The sequence below is a fragment of the Vicugna pacos genome, chromosome 8 (assembly GCF_048564905.1).
Source record: "Vicugna pacos chromosome 8, VicPac4, whole genome shotgun sequence".
Lineage (NCBI taxonomy): Eukaryota > Metazoa > Chordata > Mammalia > Artiodactyla > Camelidae > Vicugna > Vicugna pacos.
Window position 1 is genome coordinate 13,740,054 of NC_132994.1, and position 21,599 is coordinate 13,761,652.

The window sequence follows — 21,599 nt, forward strand, 5'->3', positions numbered from 1 at the left end:
ACACATCTTCACCTACACAGCTTTTGGAAAAAATCAAAACATCTAACTAGAAAGGTATCTGATCAGGCTCAGAACCACACTTAAGAATGATTTCTTCCTCCTTTTAAAAGGAAGAAGATGACAACTGTTACTTGACTAGTCTGCTCCAAATAGTTAAATAGATTTTCTTAAAAATAACACTAGTCCACACAGATATACACACACATCACTGACAGTCATTACCTCTGTGCATAGTGCAAACAATCTGCATAACTAGTGTAAGTGATGGAAACACTCTTGCATACCTTCCTGACCAAGGAGAATGGAGCTGAGTATGCACAGACGCGTAATCACATCACAACCACACAAACGGTACCCACCACCGCTCCGTATCCTTCTCCCTACTGTTTTAGGGGAACAGTCGCTTTTTTTTCAGTCCTTAGTCAAGAAAATATACTGAGTCAGACTGAATATTGTGCTACTAATTATATCGCTATGAAAATGTATGCCTATTTTATTTTTAATAAAGTAAAAGAAACACACCAAAAATAATTTGGAATTCATTTTATATTAGGGCAGTTGAGCCTCCTTTGTTGAGAAAAATTAGCAAATTACAAAGCTGGAAAAGATGGCTTATTTCCAATCTTTCCCACATAACACTGCACCACCTCCCTAGCTCCTCATTTGCACCTGACTTTGAAAAACTTTCTTTTCTCTGTTTCAACTCAGGAATCATCAGACAAAGCCTCTAACATCAGAGGTGTCCTCTGAGTGGCTCAGATTTGAGAAAACCCACCCTGTTGTAGGCAGAGAATGACCATGTCTGGCTAGAGGGGCCCACGTGGTGGCCTGGAGAAGACGGCATTTCTATTCATTGTCCCAGCACCAGGAGAAGCAGGATGAGAGGGTGAGAGCAGGGCATCTTAAGCAGGTGACAAAAGAAGAGTTTCAGGAAAAGCAGGGTGGGTGATACTGGCCGTCCAGGTAGGCTTCTCATCAGATGATGTGCCAGGAGCCTAAACTCCCATTCAAAGTCAGGGACTCAGGAGAACAGACAGAATAAGGCAGGGCCCAGGGCTAAGGGTACCAGAAAGATTCCGAGAATAAAGCCGTGAATACAAAGATGAAGGCAGGAGCAGGTTGCCAAGCTGAGCTTGGATCAATACTGGGTGACTGTGGACTCGATGCTGGCCCACAAGTGTTGGTCTAAATGGCTCATGAAGACCCGGGAAAAGGTGTGCTGGGCCTTGAGGTAGGTTTAGAGGCACCAAACTTGCAAAGGAGGGGGAGGTAGAGGCTTGGAAGTGATTTCTGGACCTTTCTCTAATTTCATGATGTCCATTAGAATTTCCTGCCCTGACCTCAAGGCTTTTCCTTTCTATACAAATTAATCCTTTATATTTATTCAGTCTTGGCTAAAGGATAGTTTACTGGTTAAGATCGTCCCTTTCCCCATCTTCAGAAGAACCTCAAAAAGTCAAAATGGAAGCAAATGCTTGGCAAAATTAGCCCCACGAGCAGAGGAAAATATCGAAGCTGTTTTGCCTCTGCTCCTCAAATTTGATCTCATACAGGGTGGCAGCCAGGTTAGAAAAGTGCACTCAAGGAGAGAACACACTGCACTGATAAAAGGTAAAAACGCCTGACTAAATGTGCCCGGGGCAGGAATAAGCAGGGCTGATCACGAGTCAACAACTGTGCATCACTGTCGCTAAAAATAATCTGTCACCCCCGGTCCCTCTTCCCTCTGAGCTGCCTCCCTCCTCCATCAGGCCTTGTTATTGCTAAGTCACATTCTTAGAGTGCTCTCTGAGTGGTCCCATAGCAACTGATTTTCCCTGCTCCAATCTCATCTATACATCAAAGCCTCTGGGATTTTTGCCAACTCTGCTCTTCCATCTATTCCAATGGTTCCACATAACCCACTGAATGAAGTTAACTTTTTTTGATCTGAACATGTTTCCAATTATTTCCTTTCACCATCCAACCTGTCCCCAAAGAATCTGTGAACTTTGATTATTCCTGGCTTGCTGAATACCTTTATTGCTTTCTCACTCTGGGCCTTAGTCTTCGCCGTTTCCTACTGGGCATGTCCTACCTTCATCTCTGCTTGACAAAGACCTACCCATTCTTCTCGATGCCACTTGAATGTGTAAAGTATTTCCTTTCAAGCACAGAGGTTTCCTCACCTCTTCAATTTGCTATCGCTCCCTAACTCTCGTCCTTACTATATTTACATTCTGCACTGGTTAAAAGTGTTAGGTGCATGGTTACAGGGCTTATTCCCAATGATCCTTTACTAAATATTTATTGAATTTAAAAGCCGTAAGCATGATTCTTGTATATACAGACACACACACGCGTGCACACATACGAGTGACAAACAACACTATTGTATAATAAATAAATAAATTCCGAATTCAAACAAGTTATGATGCTCATACACTAAGACTCTATAAAGAACAGAGATTCAGATCTCATGGAGACATAGTCACCATATAAAGTGTATTTTCAGTCTTCTAACATTGGGCTTTAACCACTATCTTCTTGTAAAGACTCATATCTGAAAAATGCTTTCAGAATCTATATGAAAACCACCATGTATCAAAATGAGAGAAGAGAATTGAGCTAATCAGGAAGTCCTATAAAAATCATAGTTTGGCCATTCCATCATTCTGGTGGAGTCTCCTGACACTGAACATAGTAGCCAGGGGCTTTTGTAGCTTTATTAAATCACGCAGTTAATTCCAAAGCAAATCTCCATGGCAAAGTTTGTTTTATTCCCTTAGTAGTGGTTTTGGATAACTTAAAGTGCTGGCTCAAGATGGGGGTAAGTGTTAAAGCTTTCTAGTTTAGAAACTCTGGCCTCTGGTTTCTCTGTATCCAAATAGTGCTGGGGGCGGGATGACATTTTCCACATGGCTCTGAAAGTAAACATGATTGGTACCCACAAGCCCAACCTGACATGGCTTTGACATGGCTTTCAATGTTTAATGAAACCGTTGTAGACCTTTTTTTTAAAATCATACATGACCCTCGCCCCACAAAAACAAAATACCCACTCAAACCACTAACCAGGATTCTGCCTGAGCAAAACAAGTTTCATAGTGAAAAGAGGAGAGTAAACACCTCACCATTGCAATCCTCCATCTTCAGTCTATCAAACAAGGAAATAATACTGTTGCCTCACATATTTCACGATGAGGACTGAGTGAAATAAACCAAAGGAAAGCACTTTGTAAATTGATAAACAGCAAAAGCTCTGATGGCTGCTGCTGAGAATTCCCATGGACCCTCCACCACTCTCCATCCAGCCGCTCTGCATTTGCCTTCCTGTACACTTCACTTGCACGCCCTCCAGATTCTGTGGTTTTCAGGTTGCTCATACTTGCGGATGCCTCTGGCTCTTCCCGTCTGCTCATCTGAGTCTTGTACTTCCTTCAGAGACTTCACTCCCCCATGAAACTTTGACCCCTAATCAACCTGCCAGGATCTTTGTTTTCAGAATTCTTTTCACACTTATAATCTCAGATAAGCATTAGCTTATGACTTTATGTACTCTGGTTATTACAATTTTGCAAAGCTTCACTAGAGTGTGAATTTCTATTAAAGATCACCTCGTCTACCTCTTTGAGATCACTCAGCGTGCCTATCTCAGGGCTGGGCACGCAGCTTCTGTAAAGGATAAACTACTTATTTGCCAACTTCCTTCTCCCAGAATTATTGACTAAAGGGCACCTTGACCCTGCTAATTTCTGACATCTAATCAATCATAAAGTTCCTCTGTTTTACCTTCAAAATAAAGTCTCAGATCTACCCCCTTCGCTTGCTCTCTCCCCTCACACCAGAATCTGACCTGCAGCACTTCAGTAACTGCTAACTGCACACCCACTTCAGCAACGGCTTTACTATCTACTCAGCTAACACACGTGGCCAGAAAAATGTACTTTTAAAAATCCACTTATGCCAGCTTCCTGCTTAGAATTCTTAAACGACTTCTCGTGACACTTTGAATAAAATCCCAGTGCCCAACAGAGTGATCCAGCCCCCATCAACCTCCCCAACCTCATACTGCAGGATGCTCTGCCCCACCTCTCCCTCTCCAGCCACATGGCCTCCTTCAGGCCTGTCTGATCAGGACACCCAGCATGGCTGCTCTCTTGCTCTCTGCACATCCCTTGCTGGACCAGTGCTTGCTTCACCTGCACCTACTCACATGCCTGACCTTCCTACGTACTTGCTCCGCCCCAGCTGGTGGTGGTTCTAATTATAGATCAGAACTCTCCACCAGGATAGCTTATCCAAGGAGCGTGAAGGGTGTGCCCTTGCTGGTTTCCCTGGTAACCGATGAGCCCACCTGATGTCAATTCCCCAATAATTGCTAACCTTCTCCGCCTCCCCCGACCCCCACCCCAGCAAGGGCAGCCCGCCGCCATTTCCTGCCTACCCGCCACCCACAATGGGGTGTCGCTCCAGGACCTTGCTGCATCCAGGTAAGCTCCCCCATCCGTTAAACCACGGATGTCTCTGACGCTGACTCCAGGCTCGCTCTTCGGTCTTAAAGCTGGGCGAGTACAGGCCTTGCCGCAACTCCCCACCCCCCACCGTGCAGCCCAACAATTGGCCCAGGAGACCGAGGAAACTCCCGGGAGCGCCGAGATGTCGGGAAATAAGGACTAAGGACAGAGGGCGGAAAGTTTGGGGGGCCACCTACCAGCACGTGGGGCCCGAAAATTGCAGGGGTGATCCCGAAAGTACCTGGGGTCATCTTGGCAAGGCTGTCCACTAACACGTAGGACCCAAAACTCCCAGGGGCGATCCCGGAAGTTGCAGGGGAAATGCTGGTGTGGCCGTCCACTAGTATGTGGGGCCCCGAGGTGTCTGTCCTTGATGAACAGGGGCCACCAAGAGAGTAGGGAGAACTCATAGACCTAAGGCAGAGATACTGGTCACCATTACAGGAAAAAAGGGTTTAGACCATAAGGCGGTGGCCATAGCTGTGGCCTGGCTGTTGCTTTTTTTTTTTTTAGTTGAAGTATAGTTCATTTACCAGATTGTGTTAGTTTCTGGTGTACAGCATAGTGATTCAGCTATACATATATATATTCTCCATATTCTTTATCATTATAGGTTATTACAAGCCATTGAAAATAGTCCCCTGTGCTATATAGTAGGACCTTGTTGTTGATCTGTTTTATATATAGCAGTTAGTATCTGCAAATTCCAAACTTCTAATTTATCCCTACCCTGAACCCTGTTTTCCCCCCGGTAACCATAAGTTTGCTTTCTATGTCTGTGAGTCAGTTTCTGTTTTGTAAATAAGTTCATTTGCGCCATATTTTTAGATTCCATATGTAAGTGATATCATTAAGAAAGGCTGCAGAGGCTGAGGTCACAGCAGAGGCCAAGGTTACCCTGAATGCCAGGCCTCTAGAATGTTTCTTTTAGAGCTGGGCCTTCCCCACCCCATGGGGGTAGTTTGTGCCAACCAGGGGTGGCCTTACCGTCCTTATAGCTGCTGCCATCGACTTCCCTCTCCACTGACCCAGTAAGTACTTGGCTCCAAAATTTGCCCCCAGCTTGGTGAGTGACTCTTCTTGGCATACGCGGTATCTCATTCTTGATACTCTTTGGCTGCTGCTGTCAGTATTGTATTTGTGGTATCTCGTTGCAGTGCCCCCTATATACCTGACCCCAGGGATATGGCGGAAGAGGGGTAAACCAAGCCTGAAAGGGCCGTGCAGGGTGTGTAGGGGTGGAGCATATAGTCAGGACACCCAGGATGGCTGTTCTTTTGCTCTCTGGACACCACCTGCTTGATCGGTGCCTTCTTCACCTACACCCTACTCACATGCCTGACCTTCCTACATACTTTGTTGGGTACAGCACAACAAAGATCTTCTCAGAGACCATGGTCATTTGCCTCAGGACCTTTGCACATGTTATTTTCCCTGCCCAAAGTGTTTCTTCCCTGGCACTTTGCCTAATCAGTTCCTTCTCTCCATATATAGAAGCATCTTGCTTTTTTTTCCCCCCCAATTCCTTCTCCTCTTCAGAGGGACTGTTTAAGCAATTCCATTTCTGTACCCTGTGTGTTTCCTTCATCTTATGTATCATGATGGGTAATTAATAGTTATTTTCCGGTTTACAATGTTGTGTTAGTAAATAACTCCAGGCCTCTGCCCCTTAGCTAGCATCTCGTCCTAACTCCATGTTCAGTGCTGTCTTGTGAGTGGTTCGAATTTGGCCATAGTGAGAGTATTTACACAAGGCTCCTACCCCTGCATGAGAGTCAGTTTATAAGAATATTACTCCAGATGGAAAAATGCATAATTATATGTATTTTGTACATAATATGTGTAAAATGTTATGGGGATTTTCAACAAACAGTGCTGGGAAAACTGTCAAAAGAGTAAAGCTGGATCCATACCTTATACCATATGCAAAAATTAATGTAATATCAATCAAAAATCCAAATATAAGAACTAAAATTATAAAACTCTTAGAAGAAAACATTGGGAAAAGGCTTCATGCCATCAGATTTGTTAATGACTTCTTGGATATGACACCAAATGCACAGGCAATGGAAGTAAAAATAGATAAATTTAACTACATCATAATTTAAATTTTTTATGCATCAAAATATACTAACAGAAGGATGAAAAGGCAATCCACAGCATGGGAGAGGACATTTGCAAATCATATATCTGTTAAGGTGTTAATATCCAGAATATATAAAAACTCCTACAACTAAAAAAAAAGAGAAGAGAAACCACTTAAAACATAGGCAAAGGACTTAAACAGACATTTCTCCAAAGAAGATATACAAATAGCTAATAAGTACATGAAAAAAATGCTCAACATCACTAATCATTAGAAAAATGTAAATCAGACTTACAGTGATAACCACTTCACACAAATTACAGTGGTTATTATTTTAAAAAAAAGTGTTGGCAAACATACAAAGGATGTGGAGAAATTAGAACTCTTATGTAGTGTTGTTGAATGTAAAATGGAGCAGCTACTATGGAAAACAGTATGGCAGTTCCTCAAAAAATTAAAAATTGAATTATTATAATATCTGGAAATTTCATTTCTGGATATGTATTCAAAATAATAAAAAGCATGGACTTGAGTAGATGATTGTACTCCCACATTAATAGCAGCACTATCCCAACAGCCACAAGGCAAAAGCAGCACAAGTGTCTGTCAGTGGATGAGTGGGTAAGCAAAATGGTTGTAAAAACATGCAATGGAATGTTAATTCATCCTTGAAATGGAAGAGGATTCTGACTCATGCTACAACTTGGATGAATTTTGAGAACATTATGCTAAGTGAAATAAGCCAGTCACAAAAGCACAAATGGTGTATGACTGCACTGTACATAGTACCTAGAGTAGTCAGACTTACAGTGACAGAAGGTAGAGTGGTGATTGCTGAGGGCTAGGAGAAGGGGAGCATGGGGAGTTACTGTTTAATGGGTATGAAGTTTCAGTTTAGGAGGAAGGAGAAGTGCCGGAGATGGAGGGTTGTGATAGTTGCACAACAGTGTAAGTGTGCTTAATGCTACTCAGCTGTACCTTTAAAAATGGTTAAAGTGGTAAAATGTAGAAGTATTTATCTTATCACAATAAAGATAGTTACAAAAATGTTATGGTACTATAAAAGAGCAAATAGCTGGATTGGGAGAGATTGTGGTGAGGGAACTAAGGGCTTTTCAGAAGAGGTCACTTCTCAACAGAAAGAAGGGAGAAGATATTTCTGGACAGCAGGTAGAGCACATACAAAGGAAATTATGAGTACAGAGTATGTTCATGGGAATGGGATGACAGTTGGTGAAAGCTGGCATTAAGTCTGAGTTATAACCATCAAAAGGTCCCAACAGCTCTGAATCAAAGATTCAGGTTTAAAGTGACATTGTTTTTATTTGAAACTTGACAGCCTACCTATGTTGTGTTTGGTTATTCACCAGACTATGTAATAAGTTAAAATATCCATTTTCCCATTCTCACCAGATTTCAGACAGCTGATTCAATTCAACAGTGAACTTGAAGGTGAGAATTTTGCCCCAGAACTAAAGAACCATGTTTTATGAGATGCATCCTCTTTATGTCAAGTCTGAATCCAGATTTCAGTTTCCAAAAGCTAGAGCAAGTACTGATACCAGCACATTCCCAGAGCCAACACATATAGCCTGAGCCTGGGGAGAAATCTTAATTCTCCACTTTAAGACACTTTTGAGAGTCATTAAAAAATCTCATTATGCGTTTTTCTCACTAATCTAAAAAAAATGTTGTTTTAAGCCTAAGGTTAATGCTTCATCTTGCATGGTTAATTGTGCAAGTCTGTTATAAAGTAGCCAAATACATCTCACCTGCTGTTTCCACTCTGGCTCTAAGGAGTTGACTATGGTAAAAAGAAGTGAAAATCATAATACTCTATCAATATGATGCATCATGGGTTATATCAACGCTATAAAAGTGTGAAACAGTGTTTCCAACACCAAAAGCAATTGTAGTGAAGCCTAGGAAAACCTGCTTCAATTCAGAGATGAACTGGGATGATTCACACATCTCTCAAAGACCCGTCCTAAGGTCCAAAGAGTCTCCCATATATGAACTCAACAAGATAGGGTCTCCTGCACCAAAGGATCTAGATGAAGGAAGGAGGGAATGATCAAAGGGAAGGATTAAACAAAAAGGAATTTGATATATATATATAACTGAGGTGCTTTGCTATATACCTGAAACTAACATTGTAAATCAACTACACTTCAATAAAAAATAAAATAAAATAAAATAAAATAAAATAAAATAAAATAAAATAAAATAAAATAAAATGAAAAGTTTTTTTAAAAAAGGAGTTAGAGACAGTAGAACCTCTTTGTCTGTTTCACTGCATTAAATATGGGTTGAATGCCTTCTGAAAAGGTAGTTTACAGGCCTTCAAGTGAAAGATAAAGGTGTTTCTCCTGGACAAAAGAATTGTCAGTTTTGATCATTTTTCTTCCTTTCATATGTCATCTCACTCGGCCCTGTTTTGTTCTTTTTTTTCCCTCTACTCCATTATAATCTGCATGGGAACCTCATTTAGTTAAACATTCCTCCACCCAGTGCCTCAGGAGAATGGGGGTCACTTCTGTCTTTTGGGTTTGGTTTTTCTCGTAAGTATGTTGTAAAAGCTATATTCTTCCTCCATATCACAACCCATGCAGTTTTTTTTTTCTAATTTTAGTTTCCCTCTGTAAACAGCAACCTGCAATCAAAATTTGGCAGATAAATATATTACAGGGCTTCTCACTTTATGAGAGCTGCTGTTGAACTTGGGCATATAATATGGGAGGTTAAAGAACATTTTCCATGACAACCATTAATCTCCTCCACCTCCACTTTGCTCCTATTATACTGTAAGTCCCCCTTTATTATTGCATGTACCAATTCCCATGTGTTCAGTATATAGTGTCTGCTCCAGGAGGGTGAGAGTAAATTTAATTCATTCTTTCATTCAACAAGCATTTATTGAGTGGCAGCTGTGGGCCAGGCACTAGACTATTGGTTGAAGATTTAAAGAGAAATCAGAGTCCCTCTCCTCAGGGAGCTCACTTTTTTTTCTATTTCATCTCATGTACTGTGCATATATTTGTTGAATTAAACTAAATTGCTAGATAATGCCTCAGCTTGAAGAGGATAAGGGACTTTTGCCTGGTTAAACCATCAAATGTTTCTCTAATGTTCTCACCATATGACATCACACGTTTTCTTTCAAGGGTCTCCAACAGCACGTATTAAAGGAACTGTGACCACACAGATGGCAGAGGAAGGGAAGGGAGAGGTCTTTCCAGGCAGTCCTGGAGGGGAAGGAAGAGCCCAGGGGAAGTGGATAGCAGCAATGGACCATGTCCTTTTTCATATGTCTGTAGTAAAGGGCAGCTTTGTCAACCTTGGATAGTTCTACTTCATACAGGGTTTTTCTACTTTTTTGAACTTGTCCACACTCAGAATCCCAAAGAAGCTGACGTGGAGCTCATAATTCAAACTCTGCACAGAGTTTGGGCAAGTTATCTTAAATGTCTCTTTTATGTCTTCATATTGTGACCTGTGAGCAGACATACCATAGACACAGGTATCTAGACCGAGATGAAGAAAGAGACTAAGTGCTAAGACCACACTAGCCAGTTAATATCACAACAAATAATCTATGGGTAAGGAGACTTTGACTCTCCACAGGCCTCATAAAGTTTATGTGCATTCTTGGTTGCTTTTCAGATTAAGCCAAGTTTCTTTTTCCATGAGTTTCTGTTTAAGAAATCCTTTCTAGTATATAATAGCTTTCACCATTTATTCAATGGCTATGGTATGTCATCCCTTGCCAGACCCTGTGGTGCGGGCCGCAGGCACAAAGGTAACTGTGACACACTCTCGAGAAGCTTCCAGGCCAGTGGAGGAACAAACAATTAAACCAAAGAGCCAGGGGACCAGATTTTTAACCCCTCTTCTGCTCACAATTGCTTGAGTCAATTGAGTTGTGTAGCTTCCTCCAAACTAAGAGAGTATTTACTAATTTGATTGCTTAACCTTTTGAGATACAAATTAGAAAAACTTTAATGAAAAAGAATATGAAAACAAATATATGTATGTATATGCATGATTGGGACGTTGTGCTGCACACCAGAAATTGACACATTGTAACTGACTATACTTCAATTAAAAAAAAAAAAGCAAAGAATGGAAAACAGGGAGAAAGGAGAGACAGAAAATGGTAACCGGGGATGAAAGGGATGAAGAGGCTAAATCAGACTGCTAGCAGGAGAGGATGAAGTGGGGAGATAAAAAGAAAAGTCACCCAGAGTTGCAATTGAAGAGAGCATTTTGGAGGTGGGTATGTGAGTGACTACGGCACGTGAGTGTTTATAGTGCAGAGGGTAAGAAAACGAAAGAATGGAGAAAATAATGCTGAAAAGAGTTGTTCTGAGGTGGGAGTCACACCTCCTTTGTTGTTTGTTTGAGAGAGAAAAGGAAAGTTAGAAGATATTATGAAATCGTTTTTGGCTAAAGCAGCTGGGTTGGTTTCTGCGTGATTCTTTACAGAGACTGAGCCACATGGGGCCCCAAGGTTTAGTGAGCATTGGGAATCAGGCTCCAGGATGGGAGTGCAGAAAGGAGCCTGAACACTGAGTTTCACGGTTGGGAAACGCCAGTGTTGTCTGGCTAAGAACTGTTCTCAGGCCAGAGGGTTCCGGATGGGTGATTTATGTCAATGTAGCATTATCTTGCAACGCCAGTGAAAACTCCAGGAAGCAGGTGACATGTGAATGAGCAGCATTAGGTAGGTGTTCAACAGTAAAAAGATGGAAGCGGGATGGAGAGAAAGAGCAGAGCAGAAATTCAGCAGGTGCATGAGGGTGAGAAGAGGGGGGAACACGGGCCTGTGAGCCGACGTTTGTCTGCATTTCTATCCAGTACTCCAGTCCTACTGACACTGGGCAGAATTGGGCTTTCTCTTTTGATGAAGAATAGGTGACTTTTCACCTAGGACATTAAAAAAAAAGAAAGATCTGTCATGTTTTCAACAAATACAGGATTGGTGTTTTTGTTTGTTTGTTTTCCCTTGAGGGGAAAACATGTTGCTACCTTCCTCCCTTCCCTGGTGATACAATATTATGGGAGTAAAGAATTCTAGACCAAAGGCAGGTCAACGTGAAATATCACGGCATGTACTAGAAACTGCAGATTGTTTCTCGGAGCTGGAGCAGGAGGTGGAGGGACATGAATGGAACATTTACTCTGGGCCGTGGTTCTAGGATGAGTCCTTTACTGGAACCATTTCATCATCCTAACAACAATCTTAAATTAGGTGCTGTTATAATCCCAATTTGATAAACTCAGAGGGATGAAGTAACTTGTCCCAAGATCACACAATTAGCAAATGACAGAATAGGTATTCAAATCAACAACTAAATTCTGGAGCCAGTGTTTCCGATCATGTGACCTCCTGCCCCCTGGTGTTGTGCGGGGAGGACTGCACCTTGTCCTCTAGGTCTGGGCCTTTCTAACTGGGGCGTGTGTTCAGGGGTGCGTGAAGCTGGAAGATGTATGTGATCATTCACCTAGTAAATCAAGTGTATTCAGCGGTCTGGGAGGGAAAATTCTCAGATAGGTGAGAAAATGTGAAAAGGTGAGAATTTTAAAACATAGGAAAAGGAAATAAAAACATATTGTGGATTAGTACACAGATTTTTATGAATTATAAGGTAATTCATGAGAGTTTGGAAAAAGCCTCATGCTTGCGACCATTTTAGCCTAGATTGCCTTTCCTTCAGGCTTCCTTGTTGTCACTCTTGTTTTAGGGCTTCCAAAAAGATTTTTGTGAAATATTGCTGTTGGCATGAGAGCCGCGGAGAGTTTCAGTAGCATTGTGGTCAAGTTTACCTTGGAAGGCTGTTCACATGTGAGGGAGGAATATACAGAATCAGGCTTCACTGGGAGGATGGGAAGCGTGGATTAGAGGACAGTGAGCTCACATTTAGACAGTGAGTCTTAGGAGCCTGGGGAACCTCCAAGTGGGCATATCTATGGTGTGGACAGGTGTATATGAGTCTTGACCTCAGGAGAGATCTTCCACAAAGACCTGGTGCCACCTTGTACTACCAGCATACAAGGTGGGGTTCCCGCCAAGTGCCCAAAACAGTGGCACAGAGCAGGCACTTGAAAACTATTTGTTGAATGAAGGAAGTGGGAAAAAGAGTGTCTGTACTAATAATGGCTTTGATAAGAGAGTCTGTTTTATGTTAAATTATGAAAATGTTCGGAATTAAAGGACCTTTTATATCTTTATATGTGTTTATTAAATTCATATATACTTTATAAGGTTCATATGGTCAAATGATATTTATCCCTCTTGTAAACCACTTTCAAGAGCGCAAAGTTTCCATATAGTACTACATCCGGCATTATAAAAAAGAAGCTTTGACTTTCAAATTGCCAGTTGTTTGATGTTTCTGTAATGCAGAGATGTTACTAAAGGTAAATGTTTAAAAAGAGCTTCTGAATAAGCTTTTCCATCAGAGAATAGGAACTGTCTTTTGTAATCTCTGAGAGGATTCTTGGCTGCCACCACGTGCTCTGCCAAGTTCAGCCCTTCTAAAACAGCAAGTGGATGTATACACATGATTTCTTATCTGTAGGATATACATATGATACATACGTGTCTATATATGTGCATATGTATATGCTTGGATCTAACTTTGTTATATATGTATATATGTATCTATCACTGAGTACCATTTCCTATTTTCCAACCTGATTTGCGCCATACAGCAAGTCATTCGAATGTTTATTTTACCTCAGATTTTTCTCTCAGTGCCTTCGTTACTTTTCTATTTTTTTAAATCTCTATAGCCACATTTCCTAAGAGACTTATTTTGAGTTTCCTAGTTATAGCTTTATAGATTGCTAGGAGTTCTGGGGCCTTTTGTTACTGTGAGATTGAGTTCCAGTTTTATGACTCACTTTCTGGGAATCGGTTTTCTCAGCCCAGCATCCACTTAATTTCACTGGCCATGATAATTTCGAAATAGACTCATGTGTGTCCATAGATGGTACTTTGGAAACTATTATCATCTTGGCTTTTACATTGAATTCCAGTTTAATGTTCACATTGGGTTTTATAGTATTTGCTTCCTTTAAGTGCATTTTTAGTGGGAAAATAAAATTTTATTTTGTAGTAAATTTGTCATAAAATGATGCAGGTATATGTATGACTGAACATTGCTACTGTTAAGTCTTAACGGTTTTAGTCTGCCTTTCTCCTCCTGTAACAGTCATTAAGCAGCCATGTGTGGTTAGAGATCATAAACTAGCCTAACATCACTTCCCTCTGAAGCAACCAATTAGAGATGTGCATTATGATAGTGTTCTGTGACCCCAACTTTTATCCATCCTCCCATTCGTGTGTTTTCATTATACTTCGTGGAGCCCTCAGTCTCTGGCCCTGCCGTTGAACTCACTCCAGCTTCTTTCCTTTATTAAAGCCACATTCTACCTTGGGACACTCAACTGGTTCCCCAGAAGTCTCCTCGAGTGGACCCTTGGTGTCTCAGAGTGAGAAAGCAGAGCTCAGGTCCTTTGCATCCAGCGGTGCTCCAAACCAAGCCTTGAGCAAAATTCCCCTCTCCTTGCAGGTCCAAGTTTTCCAGCCATATCGCACATTCTATCCTCCCTTGTGCTTGGGGTACCAGTGGATTCCATGGGCAATTCTCCCATATTCAGTAAACAGTTCAGCACCTTACTGTGGTCTTCCCTTCCATGCCAATTTCTGCCATCATTTTGGGTGACAGCCTGCCCATACAAATATCCAAGGTTCACAATTTCTTGACCTTCTCGTGTTCAGTTACTTTCTTTTCCACTTTATCTCAGCCACCCTCTGTCATGGCAAACCTGATTGTGACATCACCACTCTACCTCTGAAAACCTAAATTCAAGCCTCTCCTTTTCTGACCACAACTTCTTACCCTTTTTCTCCAGCTCCCTCACTTAGTGACTCCTCCATGCATGCTCTTTTTGTTCACTGAGTTCTCTAACCCCTTGATGACTCTCCTTTCTCCCTATCTGTACCTTTCAGTCTTCACTTCCTCCCATAACCATCTAAGAATCCATAGTTCATTACATCAACATTTTCTTGCCAATGTTCTCAATAACATTAACCCACTGTTCTTCCAGTTGCTCTGGGCTAGCAAAACCCTAGTCCTGGACTCATCCATGTGTCTACCCTATCTATGTTCTAAGGCTGAACAAAATCGTGAAAACACATCCATTGACGCCAGTACAAGTTGATGGTCTTCAACCCCAACCAACCCCACAGTGCTGCCTGGCAATCCTTCCATGCTCTTCCTATCAAATCTTTCTCCCATTCCCCACAGTAGGTTTCAAATCCTTGCTGCTCTCCTAAAACCTCCTATCCCACCACATCACCCCCTCACCATTAGCAGATGGGCTCATCTTCTACTTCAAAGAGAAAACAGGAGCCATCAGTCAAGAAGTCTTGGAGCTTCCTTCCCCAGACCCATACATTTATCTATATTTGTCCCTGTCCTTTCAGCATTTCCTCCTACTTCAAAAGAGGAAGTTTTCATTCTCCTGTTTAAGGCTAAAGCCTCTACCTAAATGCGGGATCCTGTTCTTCTCGGGCCCTCAGGGACTTGCTGTATCCATTATTCCCTTTCTCTTTTATTTTAGTCTTTCCCTATCACTCGTTCCTTCCCACCAATATTAAATACACACAAGCTTTTCACAATTAAAAAATTTTTTTCTTCATTGACCTCATGTTCCCCTCCAATTTAGTCTAGCACCACAGGGTTCTTCTTTGACTTCTCCATTACATATATGGTTGACCCTTGATGAACTCAGGCTTGAACTGTACGGGTCAACTTATACACAGATGTTTTTCAGTAGTAAATACCACAATACTACTTGGTCAGAGGTTGGTTGAATCACAGATGTGCAACCGTGAATATGGAGAAACTATGTATATGAAGGACTGACTGTAAGTTATACACTCAGATTTTCAATGATGTGGAGGTACTCTAAGCACTTGCCTTGTTTGAGAGTCAACTGCATGTGCAGAGAATTCTCACTCTTAACCACAGGAGCAATATGCTTAATCATTTGCTTTATCTTACAATATATACAAATTGTTTTAGATTACTAAAATCTCATGACCAACAACAAACTTACCATGTGAAATTTAATATTTCTTTGCAACTCTTTTTGTCTTTAGAATATATCTAATTGAAAGTATATAGAGTGCTGGATTCAAAATTACCTGGATTGATTTTTTTTTTTGTATGTATGGTAACTTTGACAAAAGGCTAATTCATTTCTGCTTATATCAATTTGAGGGTTTTTTTTTCATTTTTAAAAAAATTTTGTTTTACTTTTCATATATGTACAAACTTTTACATGGTTCAAATTAAAAGGTAGACTCAAAGAAGTCTCTCTCCAATCCTATCCATCCCATCCCATCCCCACCCATCTCTGATGAGTAACTATTTTTTTAGGTGCTGGTATTTTTTTTTTTGTAAAAGTTACGTATGTCTATTCTTTTTTTATTCATATTTCTTTACAAATGCTACCATGTTATATACATTTCTTGAAACTTGCTTTTTCCACTTCACAATATATCCTGGTTCAAATCTGTAATGCCATTTTATGTTATATTTACTATATTAGTTATATTTATCATTTTTCTTTCTGTATGTAATATTTTTCTGCTCCTTTTAAACTATTTGTTTTGGTATTTAGAAAGGCTTTGCTTTTCTTTTAGGCTTATAGTTTTTCTAACATCTTTTGCAAAAAAAAACAGAATTCACTTTTCCCTTTCTGAGGCTTCTACCATTTGGCTTGTCAACTCTAACTGATATATTTTGACTGCACATGTTACCTGTACAGCAATGAATTTGTTCTACTTTTACTTTTTTGTGAGGGGTTGGTTTATGTCTATCTCATCAGAGCATATAATGCTTACTCTTCTTCTATCCTTTGTTTTAATCTTAGGTGTACATTGAAACTTATTCAATATATACCATCAGTCCTTGTGCCAGGGTTTCTCCAGTCTTCTTTTGGTTGGCTACAGCTCACTCTCTAGTTATATTTGTGAATACAGTACTCCTTGAGTTCTGACATTTTTGAAACAGTTTTTATAAAGCCTTAGAATTGAAGGACAATTTGTCTAAATATAAAATCTTTGATTCATACTTTCTGTTCTTTCTTTTAAAAGTGTTTGCTCCAAAGTTGTCCTGCTTTCTATCTTCCTCTCACAACCTCTGGTTTCAATTTGATTTTATTCCCTTGTGAGTTAGTTGGTCTTTTTGCCAGAGGGTGTTTTTATCTTTATGGTTAAAGTCTAAGAGTTTTACAGAATACGTCTCTGAGTTGACCATCTGGGAAGTTTTTTGAATGATCACTTTAAATAATATTTCTATTCCATCACTTTGTTTTTCTTATTCAAGGACTCCAATTATATGTATGTGAGATCATCTTTGCCTGTCTTCTACAGCTATCACTTTCTCAGATTGTTTTTGTTTTATTTTCATGTTCTTGACTATTTTACTCAATACCCCTTCTTATATTTTTCATTAATTCTTTTCTCTCTTTGCCACTTTGTAGTTCAATCTTCATTTATGACATAATCTTTTCTTCTGTTTCTTTCTGGAGTTTCCTTAGCTCTCATATTCCTCCTCCTTCTGAATTTTTGAGTTTCTGATTGGGCTGAGATTTTTTAATACATGCAAATGCTTATTTAATGATACTTAATTTTTTTTTTTTTTACTTTTTTGCTCTTCAGGATTTATAGAATTTTCATCAACAGAAATATTTTCTTATTGTTTTGCCTTATAGTTTTTGTGGTTGTAAACTATTTTCAATATCTTATATTTTGTTGGATTAGCAAAAAGAAACAATTCTATGTAGATAGGTGTTGGCATTTTGTTGCTTTCTAGTTTTCTTAGTTCAAGAGCACCCTCTTCTGTTGGTATAATAAACTATAATTTCTTTAATAAATGGCACCCTTGGTAAAGAGAAGAGGTGGTTTGTCTTTAGTTGTGAATCTCTTTTATTTATTTGAATTTTTATTTGTCACTGTTTTTTTTCTTTTTCTTTTTTTCCTCACCATCAAGTTCTTTCAATTTCCCACAAGTGGAATCCTCTCAAGATTTTCATCTTAGGTCCTCTACACTTTTAAGACACTTTCTTTTGACTTTCAGGAGTTAGGATTCTGATACATAAGGTGACTTTTTAAAAAATCTACTTTCCAGCATCACTAGACTAACTCTGCCTTCTCTTTTTCATGAAGTCTCCACCTGACTCTCTACTTTGAGTGTGCTCCAGAGTTGCCTTTGCAACTATTATTTATTTCCCTCCTTCTATGACAATGAATTTATGATATTCTTTTTCTCTTAGTTATGTTATGAGTGTGGGTCTGTGTTGTTTACTTACTCTCCTTATCTGTATAGCTTTTGGGAGACATGTGTAATTTTGAATTCAGGTGGCTGTGATTTTCCTTAAGTTGTTATGCTTCTCAGGGTCCTATCCTATTCGCTTTTTACTTTTCACAAACTCTTGAGTGACCTCAGCCACTTCTATTCCTTTAACTAAGACTTACAGGCTAATGACTATGAAACTTTATTTTATTGCTGGACTCCACATCTTTTGTTGATGACCAGCAAGATATCTCAATGAGTCACACCACAGTTATCCATCCCCCACTTAACAAATACAAAACCAAATGATGTTTTATCCTCCATGCATCCCCATATCTGCCTGCTTCTCCTCCTGTGTGCCTCATCTTGGCAAATGATACCACTCCCCAGGTGCCCTGTCATCATCATGTAAGACAGAAAGCTTCCTGTCACTCCTGACCCCAGTCATTCTCTGAGTACTAACAATTCTGCCTCCTAAAGGTCTCAAAGCTGTGTTGCACCACTCTCCAAATTCTGTAGTTTAGGGCAGCATCACTTCTTGACTGCATTACTAAAATGGCCTGCTAACTGGAGTTCCTTCTTCCACTTTTGCTTCTTCCACTCTATAGCCCACATAATTTTGATAAAACTTTAATTTGATTATGTCACCCACCTCTTCAAAATGCTATGTTGCCTTCACTCTACTAGGTTTAAATGACCAGTCATAATCTGATGACTGCTTACCTCCCTAGACTTCTCTCTCAACAGGCTCTTCTCTCTCCTCTCCTCTTCCCCTATGAAACATAAGAAATAGAAACACTGTGGAAGATTCTAACCTCCAAATAGACCACAGCACTTATTCTAGTCCCACATGCTGTTCCAGAAGCATACAGCTCCCTATCAAGAGATGAAGTCTAATTTCCCTCCCCCTGAATATGGTCTAGCCTTAGTGACTCCTAATAAATGAAATACTGTGGAAATGCAACTTCATGACTTCCAATATTAGATCATAAAGTCAGCACAACTTCAGCCTGGAACCCTCTTATACATTTAGAGCCCTAAGTGGCCAAGTAAGAAGCCCAGCTACCATACTAGAGATATTATGTTGAGAAACCACTTAGAGATAGAGATGCACAAGGACCCCAGCTTTTCCAACCTCAGCAATTTGTCTCTTCCCAGTCTGGGCACCATACGTATGAGTAAATGAAACTTCAGATGATTCCAGCTCCAATGCTTGGAGCCAAACCTACGGTGAATGGAGAAGATACAGATCACCTCACTAAGCCCTACCTGGACTGCAGATTCATGAGTAAACCAAATGTTATTATTTAAGGCTTAAAATTAAGCCCATTAATCCATGAAGTATGGGGTGGTTTGTTACACAGCAATAGAGAAATAGAGCAAGCGATCATACACACCTCAGCTGATTTAAATTATTTTCAATTCACAGATTTTCCTTGGTCTATCTTAATATGCCCTGTACATAAAATATTCCCATTTGTTCTCCCACACCTTAACCCTTCAGCTACATAATGCTTTCTTTTCCTTCAGGATTCAGTGTAGGAATTGCTTTGGAAGCCTTTCCTAATTCTACGAGACCGTGTTGGATATCCTCTTGTGCCTCCAGAGCATCTATATTTGCCTCAAACATTAATTATAACTTTAAATTGCATTTAAATTGTTTTTATTCCTTATAAATCTATACAAACCATGAAGTCAGGGACACCATTGTATCTGTAGAATGTAGCTCAGCATCAGACTGAAATTATTGTAGTATAAATAAATGAAAATTAATTGGATGCAAAATTGAGTCAAGAAATTCAAATCATGCTTGTCGCAGTGGGGGAGGGTGTAGCTCAGTGGCAGAGTGCATGCTTAGCATGCATGAGATCCTGGGTTCAATGCCCAGTACCTCCATTTTAAAAAAAAACTAATTGCCTCCTCCTCCAATAAATAAATAAACAAACAAACAAACAAATCATGCTTGTCTCAATAGCAGGGTGAAAACTATTGCATAAAATTAATAATAACTGGTATCATCATTGGAACACCTAATACATGTCAATTGCTCTGCAAAGCAAAAGTTAATAACAGCTGGTATTAGCAGCTGAACACTCACTACATGTTAATTGTCATGCATAGCACTTATTAAGTACTATCTTATTTAAATTGCAATTCAACCTTATAAGAAGAGACAGGGTTACAAGTACAGTCTTTGTTATCTTGGTTTAAATCCCAGCTTCACTCAACTTTTCTAGCTGTGAAGCATTAATCAAGTCAGTTGAACTCTCTGAGCCTCAGTTTAGTCATCTGCAAAAACAAAGATAAAATAATTTTGATATGAGGACTAAATGAAATTATGTATATATTATGCCTGCTATATGATAGGTATGCCATAGATTATTTTTACTACTGTTTTCCTTTTTCAGATGAAGAAACTGAGATGTGTAAAGGTATGTAGAAAGTCAGATATCTATCCCAAGGCCACATGGCCAGTAAGAATAGGCATAGCTGGAATTCCATCCTAAATCTGTCAGTCCTGAGCCCATGCCCTAAACCAGTATGTTCTACACTCAACTCATCCTTTTCTTATGTCACTCTTTGGCATTCACCCATTACATACCTTTTTTCAGTAATTCACACTTTTAGTTGACGATGTAATTGAAATTCAAGGAGAGAATAAAGCAAATGAAGAGAAAGATGCTGTCACAGGCACATTAACTCACTGAGTGAGGAACTATAAATGAAACCTCATAGTACTATATAGTATACCTGTTGGCTGAACAGTAAACAGTATTTTAATATTACAAAAATTTAAACACTGACTTGATCTAACCAAAATTCTGATGTTGCTATGTTGAGGGGGGGATGGTGCTGAGGGGAATGAGATGTACTTTGAAACAGTAAGCTCTCATCTGCCATGGTATAACCCAGAAATCAATTTCAAGAAGGAAAATTCACAAATACGTGAAGATTAAACAACACACCACTGAACAAGCAGTGAATCAAAGAAGAAATCAAAAAATATCTTGAGATAAATCAAAATGGAAATACAACATATCGAAACTTATAGGATAGAGCAAAAACAGTTCTCACTGGGAAGTTCACAGTGATAAATGCCTACATTAAGAAAAAAGAAAGATCTCAAACAAACAACCTAACTTCGCACCTCAAAGAACTAGACGAAGAAGAACAAACTAAGCCCAAAGTTAGCAGACGGAAGGAAATAGCAAAGATCAGAGAGGAGATAAATGTAAGAGACCAGAAAGGCAATAGAAAAGACCGATGAAACTAAGAGCTGGTTTGGTTTTTTTTTTAGACGATAAACAAAATAGACAAACCTTTAACTGGACTTACCAGGAAAAAATGAGAGGACTCAAATAAAGTTAGAAATGAAAGAGGAGACATTACAACTGATACTACACAGGTATGAAGAATCATAAAGACTAATGTGACCAATTGTTTGCCAACAAATTGGACAACCTAAAGGAATTGGGTAACACCGTTCCAGTAACATACAACCTACCAAGACTGAAACGTGAAGAAAAAGGAAATCTGAACATACCAGTAAGATTGACCCAGTAATCAGAAACCTCTCAACAAACAAAAGTCCAGGACCAAATGTCTCAAGAGGTGAATTATACCAAACATTTAAAAAATTAACAC

General features: G+C 39.7%; 1 long non-coding RNA gene across 6 annotated transcripts in view; it reads left to right on the forward strand.

Annotated features, from left to right (window-relative positions):
• Nucleotides 1–21,599, forward strand: part of LOC116281636 (uncharacterized) — a 287,689-nt gene that overhangs the window by 162,873 nt on the left and 103,217 nt on the right. The window contains exon 1 of one of the 6 annotated variants that reach the window (XR_012075198.1): nucleotides 4,337–4,472. The exons of the other annotated variants lie outside the window; for them this stretch is intronic. This is a non-coding gene — a long non-coding RNA (uncharacterized lncRNA). Of the gene's footprint in view, nucleotides 1–4,336; nucleotides 4,473–21,599 lie in introns of those variants that run through there. 6 annotated transcript variants of the gene reach the window in all.